Here is a 6,521-nt window from a genome sequence, read left to right as displayed (position 1 = left end):
GAAAAAGATAGACTTAATTAGAGAAATAGATAAAGAAAACAGGAAATAATAGGGGAGAAAGAAAGAGTGAGAGAATACACGAAGAAGAGAAATGCATAAAGTAGAGGAAAAGAAATCGAGACAGAAAAAATGGCAAGCAAATGAAAACTTAATCTTGGAAGCCATTGATAATTAAGCAGCGTCCATTTTAAAATGTGTTATCAGCCCTTGAACTCATGCCAGCGAACTTCTTCTGGCTGTCTACAATCCACCGATAGACTCATGCGTAGCACTTTCGACGACGTTTGGAACTTTTTTATTAAGACAGTCAGAGACAACACTGAGTATTATTCGAAACTGCAAAGTTGGTTTCAAGGAAACGTTTACGCCAGATAAGCAGCTGTAGGGTCAAGTTGCTGAGTAAAGTTCAAAAGGCCAGTCGTCTTTCCTCTGCATCAAGGCTGGGGCTTGAGATATCAGTGAGAGCAGAACAGTGCAATCAGGAATGCAGTGCATCGATTGAATCGTCACTGGTTAAAATAGTTACTCCCTAAAATCGTCAGTGTGGTCGGAGTTTCATCAGAAAGGTAAGTGGCACAAATTGAGGACCAATATCACTTAAATATAGTTTTGCAGAATACACAAATACACGACGATATTTTTGGACCGTCTACAGAGTTAAAAAAGAGTTTATCTTCACGTTTATTTTGGCACTAGATTATCACTAACTTCCTAACCTAACCTATATTTACCACGTCTACACTTAAACATGTCGCGTTGCAGTTAAGGTGTCATGGTTTCGTTACTACGTGGAGCTACAGTGCATTACACGGTGGTTCGGATTCCACTTTAAGCTGTAGGTCCAGTCTCGATTAGCCTATTTGAGAGTATAAAGTGGGCTTAAACTTCAAGAAACTTCCTTCATTTCATCGATCTTTCATGTTTAAATGAATCGTTCATTTAAAGATATTTGTTCCCTGTTAAATCTTAGTAATGGTAATGCAGGGGCGTGGATACGCAAGGTACGCGAATCACACTAAGGGTAGAATATCAGATACTGCAGTGAAGCCGCTATTATTGTATAGAACAGGCACCCCACTCATTCAATGAAAGAAAAGCCGCACTTAATTTCCTACATTGGAGCAGTTTCTACAAAGATCAGCAACTTAGTCTTTTTTTCGCCAGCATTGTAAAAATTATTTCATCTTTTGTTTATTCATCTTGTTTTCGATAATTACCTTCATTTTAGTGCGAGTTGATTAGTTTTCTTCTTTTAGCGCTGTTGATAAGAAACAATATTTTTTCTGCCAACTTGTTCTTCCTTTTTTCTTCAACTTTCAGTGCAACAGAAATTTCTAGTGGTGTGCGAGATCTGGAAATGTCGGGACCGGGATCGGGGGAAAAAAATCCCGGCCCGATCCCGACTTTTAGGGATCCCGAGGAGTCGGGAAATACCGAATGTTCATTTTAAAAAATCGTTAATTCTCGACGTGTTCTGCATTGTAAGTTTTTGGAACTTATCGGAAATTGTTAGTTTTTATACCAGAAATGCAAAAAAATCACTTAAAGTTAAAATGACGTGTAGAATTCAAGATTTCCAGAGCTGCGGGAAATTTTGAACATTTCCCGTCCCGAATGTCGGGATTTAATAAATGTCTCGTCCTGATCCCGTCCCGACCCAGAAAATTCTGTCGCGCACACCCCTAGAAATTTCAGTTGCTTTCAAGATATCATCAGGTTGTTCTCCGGATGTTTTTGTTTAATGCTAATTGGGTCGTGTTTTTATGGTAACACATACTTTTAATTAACATGTCTGGCAAACGTGTCATTGCAGACTTTCTTCAAAGACTGTTACAAAGAAGTACAGAGTTGGCGAAGAGGTGTTACAGTTTGTTGTGGAAGAAGGCCATTTTAGCTAGAAGAAATATCTGGGGCAGTTGGAATGTAAAATGTATGTGATAGAGAGTGAACATCGCAAGCAAACCTTATCGTAAGATTAAAGCAGTCCAAAAAGGGACTTGATAATTTTATGAAAGTGGCGACATAATTTCGTAATTTGCGTGAGTTATTCCCCCTCCCCCAAATAGCAGAATTCAGGTTGCATAGCTTGATTCACCCAACGCACACAAATTGAACACTGAGCAGAAACTTTCTTGTTGTTGTCACCTGTAGATGTTTATCTAGAAATCTCAATCGGGACTTGGTGGGGTAAGTTCGTGTTTAAGCGGACGTAAGGGCAAATTAGAGCCAAAAATGACCATAAATTAGTCCATTGTGAAAAAAATTAAGGGAGTGTTGAGGAAATTCAGAAGATACGTTAAGGGTTCTTACGTGTGTGGATAAATCACTGCATTTCGTGTAAATCAACCAGTATTACGAATATAAAATTTGATTTCATTGTAATACATGATGACTGTATTGCAAAGGTTGCAAGAAGGTGTTTTTAAAAATTTAATAGTTTTCTTTGCATTTTACTACATAGTTTAATGCTATTGTATTTGTGATTCTATTTTTACACTGCACGGCCACTTCATTGGAATGTAAGACCCGATATATGTCATTGGCCTGTATGGAACAAGCTTTGTTCGTTTCAGTTACAAAACAAATGGTTGTTGTAGTCAAAGCAAGCAAAAATGAAGCAAGTCATCAGTAGTCTTCAGTTTCATTGGTATATGTTCATACAAACTTACAAGAAATTGGTAGAGGGCCTCACCGATGGCGCAGTGGTTGCGTCGTCGCCTTGTAATCAGGGGGTCTCGGGTTCGATACCCGGTGGAGGAACATGGCACAGTGGTTCGGATTCCACATTAAACCGTAGGTCCAGTCCTGATTAGCCTTACTGTGCATAAAGTGGACTTAAAACACCAACTCAAAACAAGAAGTTGATAGAAATTTCATGTCGTGGCTAAAGCATGCATGCATATTTCATTTTTTAAAATATGAAATCGAACCCCTCCTTCAGCACCCCTACAAACTTGCGTATGCAGGATTTCGTTTATCGAGGGAGACTAAAATTATAAAGGTGGATGCTAGGCCTTCTATGAGTGCGGCATGCTCCATATATTTAGAACTATGCACTATCAAAAGTTGTTATCTGGTGTCATTTTGAACAGATTGCATTTACCACTTTGTCTTTTCCCCGAGTTGTTCACTGTTGCTATTTTAAAAAATGATTTTCTCACAATCGGAGGGGACTGTAGCTCCAGCAGCCCCCCTGCGCACGCCAGAGCCCCTACATGATAAATCCTGGCGCAGCCGTTGAATTGCGTGGTACAGGCCATTCGGTTTAGCTTGAGCTCTGGCCTTGAGCTGCGCAGAAGCCTGCCGTCAGCGCGACGGTGAGAGAGTTCCACTGAGATCAGAGTTGCTAACCGCCTTAACAATTACCTATGTCCATAATCTGACTTCAGAGCATATTGGTAGGTGTGTTTGGTACTTACTGCATTTATATATATACAGTCCTCCTCTGTAGCCGAGCGGGTTAAGGCGTTCACTCGTCTTAAGTTCGTTCGCTGCGGGACGGCGTAGGTTCGAATCCGGTCGGAATTTATTCGGCCTACGTATAGGGCCGGTGGCAACCCACCATCGTGAGGAAATTGGGGAGCTTCGAATAAGTAAGCGTAATCCGGTTACGGAGACCTACTATAACGATACGTCGGGCTGACCCCCCGACTATTCCAATACTGGTTGCAGATCTCCAAGCTTAGAGGTGACGAAGGAAAGCGTGGAGGTAAGCCAAGGCCCTTCAGGGCTGTAGCGCAAAGGATTATTATTATATATATATATAAAAAAGCGACATTTTGAGAAGGTGATAGTTCAAGGAAAAGAATGACAGAGGATTCTTTTTGTCGGTGAAATCCCCATTGATTAATCCCCTCGGCGAAAGAGGCATCTTCCCTCTCCTACGCTTCCTCTTTGAAAAGGGGGGGGGGGGGCAGATCGTGTTACCAAGAGTAAGGTGATTGTTGACCTGTTTTTTATTCAACGCAAGCTGAGGTGTAAACTGGAATGAATATTGGAGAAAGCAAAGTGATTCACAGTCAGAGTAGAGAAATTATCTTAACGTGCTTGTTGACCTGTTTTTTATTCAACGCAAGCTGAGGTGTAAACTGGAATGAATATTGGAGAAAGCAAAGTGATTCACAGTCAGAGTAGAGAAATTATCTTAACGTGCTTAAGTTTATGAAGAAATAAGCTGACAGTGGGCTTGCGTTGAACGTGAAACAAGTGCAAAAGCGTGTTTCCATATCTGCTGATATGTCAGTAAGTACTTTGAAACGAAAATGATCGCTACAAATTAACTGGGAAGGTATTAGTAAAGCCTAACAAACCACGCAGAAGAAAGAAATGTAAAAGTGATGTGGACGAATTTGGCAAGTGTGTTATTCGTAGAACAATTGACGAATTTTACGATCATGAAGGACAGCGTCCTACTTTAGATTCGTAAGTATTCTTTTTTATAACACAACAGCGTATAGCCTTTGCCAGTTTCATGTCTGTCTAGTAGTATTGCAACTTCCGCGTATTGCAACACTGCTCCTACGAGTCACGTGACGTCTTCTGCAGACGACAAGCATTTGCCGCTCTGCGCATGCCCGAGCTCAGGCTAAACCGAATGCGCTAGATTGTGAAATCCAAGGGCGGTTACTGTTATTGTTGCAGTGTTGCACAACGACCGGATATTTTACAACTACATTTCATACTTTTTGTTAGTATATTTTTCATTTGTTTTCCTATTAAATATATTGAACATAAACAAACAATTTTGTCCTTCATTGCTTCATAAAGCAAATTCCATTATGATCTGTTAAAAAAGAAGGAGGCAACCTGCGATATTTCACAGTGTAGCCTATGTATTGAGCAGACGCACAGGTACAGTACTCGTTGCAAAGCCGGAGCAACGGCCTGATTTCTACAGCGAGGAGTATTGGAGCGAAGTTCATCGCTGTTCTTCCTATCCCCTGCTTCAGTCGGCTTGGTCGTTGCAATGGGTTTACAACACACCAAGGTCAGGCGACCCGTTTCGGATCCTCCGGTGGGTGAGAGAAGAAGAGGACGGACCAACAACAAACGCTTCATTGCTAATTCTTTCATACACCGTTAGAGAGCAGCAGCGTTCGAACAGCAGCCAAGTTCTAACTGTCCCGTGTCGTAGAGCAACAGACAAAATGTCCACCTTAGGCAAAGATAAATATTTTATTTTGAGGAGAATCTTAACCTAATTTAAATTATGCTTGAAACTTGTAACAATTTGATTTGATTTGTTCTTTTTTAGATCCACTTTATGCACAGAAAGACTAATCGGGACTGGACCTACAGTTTACCGTGGGATCCGAACATTAAAGTATTTCTTATGTAATCACAAAAAAAACAAAACAATTCTGCATAATATTGCTGCCTAATAAATGGAAACTTCAAATTTTGTATGATGATTATTAATTGTACTTCTCGAAAATGTCACGTGTCATTCTCATATAAAATTATAAGTACATATAATTACATTATAAATATATACAAATGAAAGTTATCTAAATATATTATATATATATTTGCTGCAACCACCAACATTCTGAACCACGAGCCGCCACTGGTGAAATCATTACATCGAAAATTCTGAACCAGGAGTGGATATTTTATAAATTTTCTATAAATATGTAGTGTTTGAGTCTTCCGTATTAATGCACGCAATTATTGTTTAGAAATGTAACTATGTACTTGTATGAAGTAGGTTCCTTCCATTTATTGATTTGATACGTTCATGTGGTTGACATTTGTCTGTAATTGGTGTGCTTCCAGAAAAATACAAGTAACTTCAAGATAAACTTATGAGTGGAATACTGTGTTGTTGTATTGTATTTATGATTATTATACGTGACTTTTGATACTCTGTGGAGCAGGGAGGCGTATAGCGGCAGAGAAAGAGGAAGAAAATCGAGTGGTGAAAGCCCAGCGTTGCCAACCGTACGGTCCTGACAGTACATGTACGGAAATTTCATGGCATGTCCGGACGTACGGTCCAGACTCTAGTCTGTACGTTAAATGTACCACTTGTCAAAATTTGCACTTGCTGTTTTATCCCTAATATTTCCCTAAGAAATTCTAAAACCAAGCGAACGGACTTGGAGTCAAAAATACGTCTGTTTCGCATGTGCGTTTTCAGAAGTTTGCAACGCTGACAGAGTGAAGCGGGGAAATTGGGTAACTCTAGTCATCCATTACGCAATCCCGTTTCTCTCACTTTTCATTGGTGGAGCCGTCTCGCGTCACTACTTGCGCAGAGACTTGTTCTCGTTGGCCTGGTCTACATTTAGCTGGTACATGAGTTTAGATAAAATTGTTAGAGACCAACACCAGCGCCAAGATAAATCATTTAGGAGTGCTGACGGGGTGCGGAATGAAATTTAGGGGGTGCGATATTGAAAATAAAGAAAACAAATTATGCACGCATGCATGTTTTATCCACTAAATCAAGTACTAATCAACTCTTAGTAGGCATCTATTATAACATACCAATGACATTGAAGAATACTATTCGCGATTAA

General features: G+C 40.0%; 1 protein-coding gene across 1 annotated transcript in view; it reads left to right on the top strand.

Moving 5' to 3' along the window:
- Nucleotides 1-446: 446 nt before the first annotated feature.
- LOC145979600 (uncharacterized) overlaps nucleotides 447-6,521 on the top strand; it is a 279,253-nt gene continuing 273,178 nt past the window's right edge. The window contains exon 1 of the mRNA XM_083112566.1: nucleotides 447-566. The gene's annotated coding sequence lies outside the window, so the exon portion shown is untranslated. The remainder of the gene's footprint in view (nucleotides 567-6,521) is intronic.

This window comes from Lepisma saccharinum, chromosome 26 (assembly GCF_977018435.1).
Source record: "Lepisma saccharinum chromosome 26, izLepSacc3.1, whole genome shotgun sequence".
NCBI lineage: Eukaryota > Metazoa > Arthropoda > Insecta > Zygentoma > Lepismatidae > Lepisma > Lepisma saccharinum.
The sequence above is the reverse complement of the archived record's forward strand: the minus strand, read 5'-3'. Positions and strand labels throughout refer to the sequence as shown.